The following is a 16,140-nucleotide window of genomic DNA, read 5'->3' on the forward strand; positions in this document are numbered from 1 at the left end:
GACTTTGCCCCGTCCGTCCAAGCCCTGCGCTTCACAGGGAGGCCGGCGAGGTCCCCCCCACCCCTTCCGGGAGAGCCAACCGGCGACCTAGGCGGGACGCTCAGACCGGCTCGCCCACAGCGGGGCCCGTCTCTCTCTCTCTCTCGTGCTCCCTCCCGCGTTGCCTTTCCCTGGACGCGCAGAAGCAGCATGGAGCCCGGCAAACTGGCCGAAAGTGCGCCTGGCTGTTGAAAGCGAGGCCAACTCGCCCGGCATGGAATAAGGGCTCACTCTGCGCCACTCCAGCGGCAGGCGGGATCGGGGCCTGGCGGAGCTGCCAAAGGGCGGAGAAGCGTACAAGGCTGCGGGACTTCCCGGTGTTTTCAGTGGAAGGCGAAGGAGGGGGGGACAACCCCGCAAGAAACCGAGGGAGCAAAAGCCGCGCTTCGTCCTCGTTCTGAATGGTTTTGGTTGCGCACCAACACCAGTCGCCTGCCCAAGCGGAGAGGCGTGGGGACTTCTTTCCCAAGAATATTGAGTGATCTTAAAAGCCCTGCCGCCTGAACTCGACCCCGCAGCCCCAAGCCCGCCCGCCCCTCGTCAGACCCATGCCACTGGCTGGTGCAGGCGGCTTCGGAATTTGTCCGCGATGCAAGTCCGATAAGGCTGGAGTTTCCCTCCGGGATCAGAAGGAGGATCGCTAGGTGGTTCCACAAGGAAGCGGGGCTGCAGGTAGGTGAGCAAAAGCGACGCCGGGGTTTCCTTCGCCGCATGGGCTGGGCTCGGCAGCATTTCGACGGCATCTGCGAGATCTCCCAGTTACGCTTTTTCGTAGCTGGTCAACAGCATCCTTCTGCTCCACTCGGAATAGCGTAGTAAAAGGGTAGATTTTGGCCACTCTTTCTCGACGTACTCGTGAGCGAAGGTGGGATTGTAATGGGCAAAGAAGTGGTGTAGTTAATCCGGATTGTTTACTCTGGAGAGGCCGGAGAATGTGCCTTATACTGAAGGAAAACTTGGCTTGGGGTGGGGGCGATGGGTTGTGGATGGTGGGTTTTTTTCTGCTAACCCAATAAATAGACTCTCTTGTCTCTGCCTCCCCTTTTAGCTGAAAGGGGAAAAAATCTTTTGACACCTGGCCAGAGTTGGGGAGAAAGATGGGAAGCAAAGAGAAGTTATAAAGGAAGGTCTGGTCTCTGGATTTGGATGCACACTTCTATTTGGCCGGTGCAGATTATTTAGCATCCTTTAATGATATTCCATGCAATCCAAGGGGTAAAAAAAGAAATCGATATTTCCTGTGCTTTCAGTGTGAGATTATGGGTGCATGCCAATCTTTGTGATTTGGAAACCTGAAATGGTATTAGATAACCCCACAAAGAAGAGTGTGATCTTGGCAGAGAGTATGTTTGTTCTTGAAAAGGGTGGTCATTCTATGTCCTATCCCACTCAGTCCTAAAGAGATTGAAGAAAAGCCAGCAGTGTTTAAAGAATTGCTCTTTAATCTTCATTTCCAGATAATTCCTGCTTGGTTTGTAAGGAGATCAAAAATACCATGTTTAAAAGCTAGGAGCTGGGACAGCTGCTTTCTTAGATTGCTAGGGAGTTGATCTTGCTACAGTGTGACTAGAATAGTCTGGAAGAAGAGACGTTTCAGTTGTTTTATTTTAAGCAAGAAGTGTGGACCAGAAGTAAGGAATGTTGACTTGGAATAAAATAAGTAGCATTTCCTTTGAATAATAAGAAGATAGTCTTCATCGGCACTGGATTTGTATTAACCACCTTGATGGTGTTTCAGCATGGATCAATGAGATGTGTCAGGTTCTCTTTGAAATCTCCACACTGTCTGTTATTATTTTAATCCCCCCCTTCCTCCTCTAGTATATCCGCAGGAGGAGATGCAGGGCCATCTGCGAGAGAGACTATTGATTTCTCTGCCTAACTCCTTTCATAAAGAGCTAGGCTGGTAACTTTCAGAGCCTCATATATCCTCGGTTTTTTATTCTGTTTGGAGACTAGTCACTTTATTGGATGACTTGAGGGAGAGGTTAAAGAGTGGAGGAATTGTTTTATGAATCGTTGGGGAAAGGGGAGAAAGCTTGTATAAAGCCTGAGGTTTTATGACTTCATTTCTTTCTTTGTAAATTCTCTCCAAGTTAGTGCTTATAAAATGAGAAATGGGGGGGGGGGTTGCCCATCTGTTAGCTTCCTCCCATCGCATACATTAGGTAAACGTGGGTTTTCATTTTTGCTTGGCTTACTATTCTGTATTCAGCACTAAGAGGGCTTCCAGATCATCCCTCCCATCTCCAGCACCTTTGTCAGAGCACAGCTTTGAAATATCTTCTATTTGGGGGTCCGAGTATGTGTCCATCTAGTGAAAGCAAAAGAGGAAGGCATCCTCGATGCAGAGCTGTCATGCTGCTCTTTTCCTCCCCCGCCCTTTTCCTGCTCATCCTTCCACGCACCTTTCAGCTGCCTGGAGCACTTTTAAGTTCTATGTGTATTTACAGGAGTTTATTGTTTGTCAATTACTGTTCTTTATGGTTGAAACAACAAGGAAGCTACTTCTTACATACAGGAAAATATTTGTAATTAAAGTATCTTTATCTGCCTCTAGTAGAAAAACAATTTTTAAAAAGAGCAATACAAGATTTTGAAGTTTGTGTGTAGTTTCCTTTAAATTATTAGGAGTCTGTTTTGTCATCTGGCTTTAGGCATAGACTTTTAAAGTATCAGTTTGTTAGGCTAAAGCAAATTTTATATTAGTTTCACTTATCTCAATAGAATTTATTTCTGTGTACGTTCACTTAGGGCTGAGATGCCAGCCTCTCTCCCCCCCCCCCTCTCTGTCTTTTGGAGCGTCAGATCAAATTAATAAGCAGCTCACTATGTAATACCACAGCCAAGTATGTATAGCTCAGGTTCACCTGGAAAAGCAATCTTTATTTTCTACACAAGGCCAACACTTGTATGTTTCAAATATATGGAACCATTTATCTGGTGATTTTGCTACTTATAGAAACATCATATGTTTCTTGATTTGTAATGTTAACGTTTTTATCATTTGTGACAGTCATTATTTCAGAACGAAATTCAGAATATATCAATTTGGTTTTAATTTGTTGTCACAGAATACATACCTGTGCATATACTGTGCTTACAGAAATAGGATAGTGTCTAGCTGACACTGAGAGGTTCTTGGGGCACAATCCTGGAGAAAGTTGTCCTGCTTTGGCCCAAACAAAATGAATGAGAACGCTGTTGCTAACATTTCAATAGGACCTGCATAGGACTTTCTGGTAGATTGTAGATAGTCTTAATCAGAGTTTGAATGCATATGTTCTGTATGCCTTTTCTGGAGAAATGGTATTACAGCATTTACACAGAATGAAGCAGATAGCGCTGGTGGAATTGGATTGAGAACTTAAATGAGTGGATATATAACTGTAGTTTTAAAGAGGCTATCTTTGCATGGGAAGATTCACAAAAGATTTATGTTTAAAAAGATAGGCTGCCTCATTTTTTTGAGTCCATAACACTATTTAATAGGTAACAAACTTTGTAATTTCAGTGTAAGGCATTTTTATACATTCACATATTACTGAACAGACTAATGACCTTGCTCGCTGCAAGGCATGTTCCAAGCACTGGGCCAGATCATTGACTTAACTCAGCACTGATAACCTTGTCTGGGAGCGGCTTTTCAAGGAGTTAATAGATTCATTGCAGGTGATGTGATAATCAGTGCTCTAGGGATGAGTACCGAAATACTACTTCTGAGGGGGAAAGCACCTCTAAATGTAAAATTGCTTATTTAAATACTTAAAATATATGATCTTTAAAGTTTGAATTTTCATCTATTTTTTAAGTGTAACAATTAACTAGTGCTTATGTGGGAACTGATCATATTCTCTAAGGTATACACTTCAGGTAATAATCAAGATATAAAGACACTCTATCTCTTTAACTTGGAAGAAGAAAAAGTGATATCATACTGTATTAATGGTCAGAAATGTGTTGAAAAACATTGTGTTGAAAAACTATTTTGAATTAAAGGACTGTGAATTAATAAAACTTGTGTCCATTTTACCTTTGGCTGTATTTATTAGAAATGTTTGATGTCTATTGATTCAAACCTTAGATTAAAACAGAATAAAGTCCTCTGCCTCACATTTTCTTTCTTAATTGTCAGAACATGAAGAACAAACTACATTTTCTAGCACTACTATTGTGGGAACTAGTAGTGCGGGAACTACTAGTGCATTCCTCAAAAAAATTAGCTGATGTGCATGGCAACCATATTGACATACAAGAAAATGTAACTCAGCGCACACAGTTCTGAAAATTTGTTTCATCTGTATTTTTCAGCATTGATGTAAATATAATTTAAAATATTCTTGTGTGTAACAGCAACATTGGAAATACTATATATTTGCATTCCAGAGTTTTGCTGAATATTTTTTTAGTATTGTCATTGTTCTTAGTTTTATTCAGTGATAATTTTGTATGTAAGTAAGTGGAAGTGCAGACTGAAAAGCATATAAAATAGTGGCCCCTTTGTAAAGAGAAATGTTCGGAATGATGAAGGCAGTAAACAGAATGCAAAGGCTGCAGTACACGGACTGGAATAAGTCCCATTGAACTTAGTGGGATTATAGGATAAAGCTGCACAATAAGCACAGGTTGTAAAATATACAACCTCATGTTAAAGCTCAATGGCCAGCAAAGGTATATTAATTTGTTGTCATCGTTGTGTAAATACAGTATAGAAATACTTTCTTTGTATTTAGTTCCCTTTAGTTCCCTCTAGTACTTAAATGTATTTTCAAAGAGCGATATTTTTATAAGCTATACTGCTATCTGAAAGTTTGGTGATTGATAACATCAGTAATACTGTAACTTCTGTCCATCATTTTGAGAGTGAGTCAATCCACAGTCAATTTCTTCCTATTGCAAATAGAGCATACAGTGGTTCCTATGCAATGATTCTGTAGTTAACAACCTCCGTCTAACTACCAATAAACTGTGTGCTGCTGGTTGCCTATCAAAGGGAAGCACAAAATAATCATGTCAGCCTCTAGTACTCATTTTACTCCCACAATAATACAATCCAATCAGTTTTTACTATTTCATGTGGCATATTTCAAAACACGCTTTTCAAAGACAGGGATAAAATAATGAGATATTTTGTTGTTGCTGCTATAGTTTACTCAGTATATGTTACTAAAATGGATACAAGTAGTCAAGTAAGATACCTTCTCTACTGACAAGTATTTCACTCTTGATACTCTGCAACGTGTCATTGAGATTTATGGAGAAAGTATAATACAGGGTGTAGAAAATATCCTGTAGATTTGATTCTGTGGATCTGACCTAATGGGAAATTCAGTCACCATGGCAAGTTGGTGCTTATGACAAGAAGGTACATATTTTGTATACGTTTAATTATAAAATGAGTAACAAGTAGTTTTGAATAGAGAAATGAATTAAGCAGATCTTTCAAGCTTATCCTACCTAATAATCTCTCTGGTACGTATAGTGTTATTTTGGTAGATGTATGACCTCTTGTTGTTGACCTTCATAAAATGAGTTCATTACTACTAATGATTATATAATTTTGCTTCTGAACATCTCATTTAACAATGAGGTAGGTGAACTATGGTGTATAATATATTGAAAATGGATCATTTGAGGGTAAGCTATTATTCACAAACAATTGAAAGGACCAGGTCAAATGGCTTGTAAATTAGTAAAGATGTGGAAAATGGTAAATACATGATAATGGGCAGAAAGTTTAGAATGGCAGAAGGTTCCAGTATTAGAATGGTAAATCTTTGTCAAAGAAGCATTTTTTTGATCTTCGAAGCCTTTTGGATGTAGGACAAAAGCCTTTAGCCCATTTAGGTATCTCTTAGTATTACTATTAATAAATGGGAAAGGTACATAGTTCATAAGGAAGAATGCGTGGCACTAGATGGAGCCATATAGGGCATAGTATGAATAATGTCATACACGGGTCTTCTAATATTTCCTAGAGTTTGATTGATGGGAAAAATTTTATTTTCTCAGTAACAGTCCTGTGCAAAAAAACCCCCACCCCAACCAATCAATGCATTATTCACTATGATTGTGTTCACATTTCTACAACATTTAGCATTATGCTGAGTATGCTTCAATGTAGAATACTTCTGCAGTTTCTTTTAAAACAACATGCATTTTTTAATTAGGGATGATGTGAACCATATTACGAGCTGTATTGTGAACAGCTTCAGCAGGTAAACATACTACATGTGTTGAGGCTTGGATTCCCTTGTCTTTCTGTCATCTATTTCAAGTAACTGCCAAATAATTGTGGATGCTCAGCTGTTGTGAAATTCCAATTTTATTTCCTTAAAATCTGATTTTTGCACCTGGTCAATAGGTGAAATACATTCTTCCGCAGGATCATGGATAGCTGTGTCAGATAGATAAATGATGTGTTTGTGCTGATTAGGCGTGGGACTACTATTACGCCCATAAGACAGTATGAAAATGTGCATGTGTGAAATAAATTCAGTGATAACATGGACTTAAATGAACATCAAATAGTAAGACTTTTTTAAAAAACAGTTTTTATAAAATCAAGGTTTTAATGCAATAGCACCTTAAAGACCAACAAGATTTTCCTATATACTTTTGAGAACCAAGGTCCCTTGGCCAGATTCCTGGAAATCCTTGTTGGTCTTTGCATTCAAAACTTGCTCATCTACTGTAGAACAACTCTGCTATGCATCTGAAACTATTTATAATCACTGGCTGACCAACTGTTTTAATTGCTGTTTATTTATACAATTGGGTACTGAGCAGTGAGCAGTGTGGCGGGGGGTGGGTGGGACTAGGACTACCATTAGGCTCCATAAGAATGCACATGCATAAAGTCCTGCTGATTGAACTGTGCCTCAGGAACAGGCTTGAACTGTTAATGAACAGCTTGTCAAATTGTGTCCCTGGTTGAAGCTGGCAAGCAGAATGTGAGCTAAACTGGCAGGTGTACAAGCATCCCTTTTCTTAGTTTGAGCAAAGTCTCACCAGAGCTCTTGACCTGGGACTATTTCCAGTGTTCGTCCTGTATAATGTGAAGGAGACTTTGTTTTTGATCCTGTATGGGGTATGCTTGATTATACCTTGTTTTCCTGCTTGAGGCTGAGCCATGGGTGAGCTTCCTGCCGGTCTCCTGTTGGGGTGACAGTGAAACCCCCACCTTGGTTTCCATCAGTTCTTCTTCTTCTGCTTTTCTTCACCTCCCACCCCATGGAAATGTTTTACTGGGAGCTGGGAAAAATGGGCCACCATCTAGGATTGTTTCTATGATGGACCAGTTTATTTATTATGATTTTAATGCAAAACTTTTTAATATAAATGCAATTTTGTCATCTGCTCTCAGCCTGTTTGTGGGGAGAGTGGACAACAAATGTAATCAATCAAAGTGAGTAGTGTATTGTCGAAGGCTTTCACGGCCGGAGAACGATGGCTGTTGTGGGTTTTCCAAGACCACGGCAATACAGCCCGGAAAACCCACAACAGCCAAAGTGAGTAGTGTTTCCCCCATTTTTTTAAAAAATGAGGGTTTGTGATGGTTCCTGTTCAGGAGTGGAAAAGCTCTCAGGCTAAATGAAAAACAGTTGGAAGATCACAAATGACGTGGGAGTATTTCACTGGTGATGTTACATCTACTTTTGAGTCTGCTTCTGGAGAAAGTGAAACAAAGTCCTGTCCAGTAGCCTGTGACATTTTACACAATATTTATCGTCGAGGTCTGGTTCTGGAAAGAAATGCATTTTTCCCAGTGACAAAATATTGTTGTTGAGCTAGGATAAAGCAATATCCCCATAGCTAAAGGATGGAAGTCTCATCTCTACACATGAATAAAATGATGCATGTCTTGTGTAGGGCAAAAAAATGTTGGGAAAGCCTAGAGAATGGCACATTTTTTTCTAATGTGTTCAAATGTAAGGGGGCTAATTCCATTAAGGAAAAAGAGATTTTATTAACATTTGGAAAAACCGTATCGCTGTTTTTTCAGAGTTATTATGGGTAGAGCCATGTGTTCTCAGTGTTAAAAAACAAATTGAAATTCTATAACAAGGTTACCCAAATTTTGCATCAAAAACGAATGATTCCTACAACCTTTTGAAATTCTTGAAAAGTTAGCCATTTTTCTGATGTTGGATTATTTTGCATGATGTATTCTGCTTCTCATGGACAGAAGCAAGGAATGTGTTGGCACAGAAATACCACTCTCTGACTTCTTAAAAGTTCTTGTCTACTGAGTTCCTGTTTGGTTATGGAAAGGTCACTAGGTGTTGCCCTCACACTTTCAAGATTTGTCTTGTGGAGTTCTATGCTGTCAACCATGCTTTTTAATTATAAATATGAGGCCACAGAACGAGATAATCCACACCTTTGGGGTTGGGTGCCATCATGACACTCAGCTTTATATTTCATTATCCAAGGGTCCAGATGCATCCTTCTTGGTTCTGAAGCTGCTTTGAGGCTGTAGTCAGGTGACTAAGGCAGAACTAACTGAAGCTGAGTCCAGACATGGTGGACGTAATGCTAGTTGGGAAGGCTGATATTCTAGAGGGACTGAATCCATTTGTCCCGGATAGAGTGAAGATGGCTTTCTCAGAGCAGGCCAAGAGTTTTGAAAAGCAGGTTGGCAATCTGGCCATGAGCACCATTTATCAGCTGCATATGGTGCACCAACTCTCTTGTAATCTAGACTTTGCCAAACTGGCCATGTTGATCCATGCATCTGTAATCTCATGGTTGGATTACTGTAACACGATTTACGTGGGGCTGCCCCTGGAGACAACCCCAAAACTGCAACTGGTCCAGAATGCAGCAGCCCAGCTTCCAGGAACATATATTATCCATTCTGAAACAGCTACGTTGGCTACCAGTTTGTTTCTGAGTTTAATTCAAGGTGCTTGTCATGACCGTTAAAACATGTCATGACTTGGCGCACACATATTTGAAAGACTGCCCCCTTCCATGTATCCCCCTTCCCTGTATAACTACAATCCTCAGGGAGCCATTTGTTTGCTTTCCTTTCACTTAGGGTAGCCTGTCTGGCATTGACCACAGCCTGGGGCCTTTTCTATCTTGGCCCTGCTTTGTGGAATGGGCTCCCTGAAGAGTGGGGGAGCTCCCTCCTTGGAGATATATCTTGTCTGTAATTTGGAATTTTTAAAAATCATATTGTAAGCTATCTTGCACTTTGTGGAAAGGTGAAAGAGGTGGGGTACTGTGCTTAGTTACCCAATTCTGTGATTTGCTTGTCTGTCCTCATGGCAAACATAGGCAGTTCTCTAGAACACCATAGCTGGGGGATATCCCAAAGAGTTTGAGCATATCAAACAGCTCCAGGATTCTAAGGTAGAGGGAAGGTAGGGAGTCCTCCTGTGCATTGTTTACCATGCCTACTCAGAAATAAGTCCCACTGTGATTCCTGGGATTTTCTCCCAGGTAAGCATGTTTAGGATTGGAGCCCTTGGAATGAGCTGGTTAATGTTTCATTATGCCGGTATATATATATATGTTGAATGGAAGGAGCACCAAGTCTGCCTAGGGTACCCTTCGGAAAGATGCTGAAAAAACTCCGTGAAAGGGAGTTCTGACATAAATTTTAATGAGTATTATACCGTTTCACACATTTCTGAATAGAGCCAATTTTCCTCTTTTTAAATGCTTTTAAATCTCTCTTTTTTTTAGTAACTCGCCCTTTAATTTTTCTTTTGTATATGTATTCTCCTGTCCCCTCATCTATATCAGTGCTTCTCTCTGATAGTCAGAGGTGATCTTTACTTAGCGTTATCCGATTGTTGTTTTTGCCCCTTCTGCTTTTTACGATCTATTAATTTTCTGATGAATGCAAGATTTGCATTTCTAACTTAAGTATTTCCGTACCATAAAGCAGGGAAGAAGTATAAAGTTTCACCTCAAATTCTCTCCCTGGCAGCTTGTATTTCAGATAATTTTGTGCCAGCTGAAGTGAGGCCAGTAAAAGACATCATGTTCCCTTTCTGCCTTTTTCTTGAATTAAACCACACTTAGATGAATATTAGAAACCACAATCAGATCATTTGTATCTTTCTTCCAGTAATGGAGAGAATTTATTGGACACTATCCAAATTAAGACTTTTTTTGTCTTATTGATTCCAGTGGTGGAAAGTTAAGAATGTGATAACTCTCCCATTGAAATTAATGGGGATTCACTTTGTTTAACTTTAGTTGTAAGGTGCTTTTATTAATTTTACCTCTTCCTCTTTAGAGAAAAGCATTTTAGACAACATCCTTTTATCTTCATATGTCAGCACATTTTCAGCTTATATTGTTACAGCTGAGTCAAAATGAATTAAGTTAAAAAAACCTCTCTGATGTAAGACATTGTTCTAATAATAAATTGGAGCTGTGTTATTAAAAAAGGGGAGGGGGACCTAGGAGGAAATGGAAGTACTTGCTCTGCATGTGTATAATCTGGATTTCTTTAAGGGCATTGGTTTCAAGTAGTCTATATTAAATATTCTGCTATGCCAATTCTAAACATGCGAGTGACCGACAGATTATACTGGACATACTTCTGCATTTTGCTTTTAAGAATATAATCTATGTTAAAATAGGCAATCTCTATTAGTGATTAACTCTGTCTATTAATTTTCATGATTACGCTTCTTTAAAGGAGCTCAGGGAAGTAGACTTTATTTCTTCTTTCCCCCATTTGATCCTCAGACCAACCCTGTATGTGACAGGATGACTGGTCCAAGGCTGTCCAGTGAGCTTTGTGGCCGAGAGAGGATTTTAAGTAAAGGTACCCCCCCAACCTAATCCCGCAAGCTAACCTCTGTACAACACTGTCTCATTTTTACTGACTTTAATCTCTATAAAGTCAAGGTTCTCAAATACCTTTTAATTTTAGTCCCGAAGGAGAAACCATGCTGACATCACCTAAATCTATCAAGAGGAAGGCTTTTAAAAACCTCTACTGAAGCTTTGATGACTCTTCTTAAATGTCTCCATCTATATGGCTAAGTAGGGCAGGCTGACTCTGGTTTAGAAGAACTTTTTTTTAGTTTTTCTATTCATTTGCAAGTTTTGCAGTAATAATCCACTGGTGGTCCTACTCTACAATACAAGACTTTATTGAAGCTTTAGAATAGCCTGAGTCCTTTTTTTCTCAAATGGTATGATCATTTGTGTTTAAATGTATAAACTAGCTATTAAAATATTATAACTTCTAGCAGTTTTCTTATATTGCATTTTTCAGCAGTGCAAGAATGATTATTTTCAAGTGAAACTCTTTTCAGTCTTGAAAACCTTCATGATTGTGCAAGTCAACCACTGCTTTAAGAGGGCAGCAAGTGTAGAAAAAAAGTGATGAGGAGGTTGAGAAGCACAGTATGGTACAGTTCAGAGAAGTTTGCATTTGGAGGCTGAGCAGCTATGAAACTTGATGTTGAGAGTTGTCACTATTGCTAAAGTAACCTTCTTGAGCGGATGGTTGTGAATAAAAATAGTTTAAAGTGGTGCGGTATCACAAGAAATATCACAGTCAATCTAAAGACTCTGAAAACAAACTATGCAAATAAATGTATTGAGTCTATATTTCCGTCGACTGCAGAAGTGTTTCAAGATACTATATGCCTGTCTCGAAATACTATGTCAACATTTATACCCACCATCTGGCATTTTCACAGTAAATACTGCTGAACTATTAAGGGATCTACAGTCTTGCCCTCTTATGAAGCCAATTATCATGTGCTTACTTTGTGTAATGGAATGTTTCAAGGTATGGATCTGTGTAGAATGACACAGATCTTTTAAATTAAGCAACAGTAAAATCCTAGGAATGCAGTTCAGCTACAGAATAAAGCCCCGTTTACATGTTGCATTGAACGCACGTACATGCTGCACATACATGTGTACACTTGTTTGTAAGAAAAAGCTAACATGACAAATAAAAGTCGGGACTAGAACTTGGATAAATATGGGGTTTAAATCATACATTCAGCTGTACATGCATTGAATGTAACATCACTCAACAGATGTACCTTCTAGTAGCAGCTCACTATGTGCTCTCCATTCCTTACTTCAGCCCAGCTGTCTGGGGGGCTGGAATGACTGGAATGTGGTAGTGGATGGGTATAAGTTGTTCAAGAAAAACGGGAAGGGTAGAAGAGGAGGCGGAGTGGAAAGGGTATGTGAGGAAAGGGCTTGATTATCAGGAAGTTCTGGAGAATGTGGTTGACAGCCCAGTGGAAAGTATATGGGTGGAAATAAGGGGAGGAAGGGCAAAGGGTATTGTTGTTGGAGTCTGCTACAGACCGCCTGACCAGGGAGAGGAAATGGATGCTGCCCTCCTTGAACAGATTGGTAGAGTATCCTGACATCACCTTGTCATTATGGGTGACTTCAACTTCCCCGATGTGTGCTGGGAGACAAGCTCAGCAAAGTTAAAAGAATCATACAACTTCCTGACTTGCCTGGCTAATAACTTTCTTTTTCAAATGGTGGAGGAAGCTACAAGGGGCTCGGACATACTAGACAATATTAACCAGCAGGGAAGAACTGGTAGATGGGATGAAGGTGATGGGGACCTTAGGGGGAAGTGACCATGTCCTCCTTGAATTCCATTTGTTGTGGGAGGCCAAGGAAGTTCATAGCCAGACTCGTAGGTTAGATTTTCGTAGGACCGACTACAATGAACTCAGAGGCTTGATGAGCATCATTCCATGGAGGAGTGAGCTGGAAGGGAAAGGAGCAAGTGAAGGGTAGGCTCTTCTCAAACATGAGCTTTTGCAAGCTCAAGCCCTCACTATTCCAGCAAGATCAGCCATCAGAGAAGCCAAAGCTCAGTATGAGCTGGGGCTGTCCTGGGGGGCTCGCTACAATAAGAAAAACTTCTACAGATACGTGAGAAGTAAACGCAAGGTAAAAGAGGCAATTGGACTGCTGTTGAGAATAGAAGGAGAAACTTTGATGGAAGACAGAGAAAAAGCAGACAGGCTTATGACTTTTTTGCCTCTGTTTTCTCCCTGAATAACTCTGGCCCATCTAGAGATGGTAGAAGACATGACAGGACACCTGGGGGCTAGTTGACATTGACAGAGAGGTTGTGGAGGGGTACCTGGCTGCACTGGACAAATAAAATCCCCTGGGCCGGATGCTGTGCACCCAAGAATGCTCAAAGAACTTCTAGAGAACTTGCAGAGCCTCTGTTCATCATCTTCAAAGTCTCCTGGAGGGCTGGGGACATGCCACAAGATTGGAGAAGAGCGAATGTTATCCCAATGTTTAAAAAAGGGAAGAAAAAAGGGATGACCTGAGAAACTATAGGCCAGTCAATCTGACTCCTGTTCCTGGGAAGATATTAGAGCAGATTTTAAAGGGATTGATCTGTAAGCATCTGAAGGACTACTTAGTGATCCGGGGAAGTCAACATGGTTTTGTCCCCAACAGATCTTGTCAGACCAACCTGGTTTCCTTCTTTGATCAAGTGACAAGCTTACTGGATTGTGGGAACTCTTACCAGCGTGATTTACCTGGACTTCAGTAAAGCTTTGATAAGGTTCCCCATGACATTCTAATGGGTAAACTGGAAGACTGTGGACTGGACTACAGGACGGTTCGGTGGATAGGGAACTGGTTAGAGGACCGCACCCAAAGAGTGGTGGTCAGTGGTGTTTCATCAGATTGGAGGGAGGTGTCCAGTGGGGTGCCATAGGGCTCGGTTTTGGGCCTGGTACTTTTCAATATTTTTATCAATGATCTGGATGAAGGGGTAAATGAGCTACTCATTAAATTTGCTGATGATACCAAATTGGGAGGAGTGGCAAACACCCAAGAAGATAGAGTTAAAATTCAACAAGACCTGAATACTCTGGAGAAGTGGGCGGTTGTGAACAGGATGCAATTCAACATAGATAAGTGCACAGTATTACATCTGGACCACAAAAATGTGAAGCACAAATACTAGATGGGGGATACGCTTCTGGGTAGTAGTGTATGTGAAAGAGATCTTGGGGTAAGAGTGAACTGTAAACTAAATATGAGCAGTCAGTGTGATGCGGTGGCAAAAAAGGCAAACTCAGTCTTGGGTTGTATCAAAAGGGCCATTGCATCGAAATTGCAGGAGGTCATAGTCCCTCTTTATACTGCCTTAGTCAGGTCACACCTGGAGTACTGTGCGCAGTTCTGGAGGCCTCATTTCAAAAAGGATGTGGACAAAATTGAGAGGGTGCAGATGAGAGTGACAAGGATGATCATGAGTCTGAAGACTGAGCCCTGCAAGGAAAGGCTGAGGGCCTTGGGAATGTTTAGTTTGGAGAAGAGGAGATTGAGGGGAGACATGATTGCTCTCTTTAAATATTTGAAAGGCTTTCATTTGGAAGAGGGCAAGGAGCTGTTCCAGTGGGCAGCAGAGGACAGGACCCGAAGCAACGGGCTTAAATTACATGCAGAAAAGTTACCGGATGGATATTAGGAAAAACTTTTTCATGGTCAGAGTAGTTCAAATGTGGAATCAGCTGCCTAGGGAGGTGGTGAGTTCCCCGTCGCTAGCAGTTTTCAAGAAGAGGCTGAATGAATATTTGTCAGAGATGCTTTAGGCTCATCCTGCATTGGGCAGGGGGTTGGACTAGAAGGTATGTATGGCCCCTTCCAACTCTGTGATTCTGTATAAAGAAAAATCAAGTGTATACTGCACACAGATTGTACATGTATTCACTGAAACTTGTGCATAGGTCTAGTGTTGTGTGCTGTGGCAATTGGTGTATGCCACAGATATCCAATACTTTATAGTTATGCTTTGTGCTTTCTGTTTTCATACATATTTATTGTTCTTCAGAATGGTTTGTAATTTTTTTGGTATGGATAGAATTGAGAAATAATAATTTAAACTGGTAATTATGTTCTGAGTATAAAAGATCATATATGAGACAAGTCACAGTAGACCATGCTGTTTGGTTGGTAGAGTCATAAAAATTACAATTTAATACATTAAGGCTACAATTATAAGAACACTTTTCTGTGAATAAGCCCCATTGAATAAAATTAGACTTATTTCTGAGTAGAACTGCTTATGATTATTCCTTAATTTCATAAGATAGAAAGCATGTAACATGATTCCAAAATCAGGCGTGCCTCACAGATGATCCTGCTAAGGTATAAGGTACCTGGAGTCATAGCATATATGATGGCCCTGGGTTAGTTAGAAGGCTGTGACAATAAATACCGTCCTTGACCTATTATGTTGTATTTTGAAAATTCAGGCATTTTTAACATAAAACATCATTTAACTCTTTGATTGATCTATACATTACCATTTACCATATGTGTGCTAAATTTCTTTTAATTTTTATTAGGGTTGCCAGTTCTGGCCTGGAAAATTCCTAGAGATTTGGGGGAGAGAGCCTGTGGATGGGGGAATTTGAGAAGCAATTACATCTATCATCTGTGGTATACCATAGAGTCTTCCCTCTAAAACTGCCATTTTTCCTAGAGAGACTGATATCTGTAGTCTGAGCATTTGTACTTCTGACATAACTCCAGGCCTCACTGGAGGTCGGCAATCCTAATTTTAACCTCTGTATTTTTAAAGATGGGTAGATAGATAGATATATAGATAGATTTTAAAATCCAAAATCAATGAAGGCTGCATATACTTATGTAGATACAAATATATCTTGATACCAAACTTTTCAATGTTTTAATTCTGGACATTTTTGCTCATATTCATAAGCACATTTGGGCAGTTTCTGATTTTAACTGACTTGCTGCTGACTTCTTGCAAATCTATCATCTTAGGTTGCGGAAGATCCGAATGTTTGCAAAAACTCATCACAAAACCAACTTATTAAAGTTGGACTATCTCTTTTGAAACAGACATTACAGAACAATGTAGAAAAAAATATCCTGTTTTTGTGACTTCTTTTTGGCACACTTTAGAATATAATAATGACCTTTGCCAAAAAAGTATAAAGAACATAGAAACTAAGAATAACATTTTACTATTGTTTTTAGTTTCAGAAAGTTTAAACACAGTTTGTTTTTTAGTACAAATACTATGTTTGTTGAAATGTCATTTGCTGGATTCTTGAATTAGTAGAACATCAATATGGA

Source organism: Eublepharis macularius, chromosome 9 (assembly GCF_028583425.1).
Source record: "Eublepharis macularius isolate TG4126 chromosome 9, MPM_Emac_v1.0, whole genome shotgun sequence".
In the NCBI taxonomy this organism is placed as follows: Eukaryota; Metazoa; Chordata; class Lepidosauria; order Squamata; family Eublepharidae; genus Eublepharis; species Eublepharis macularius.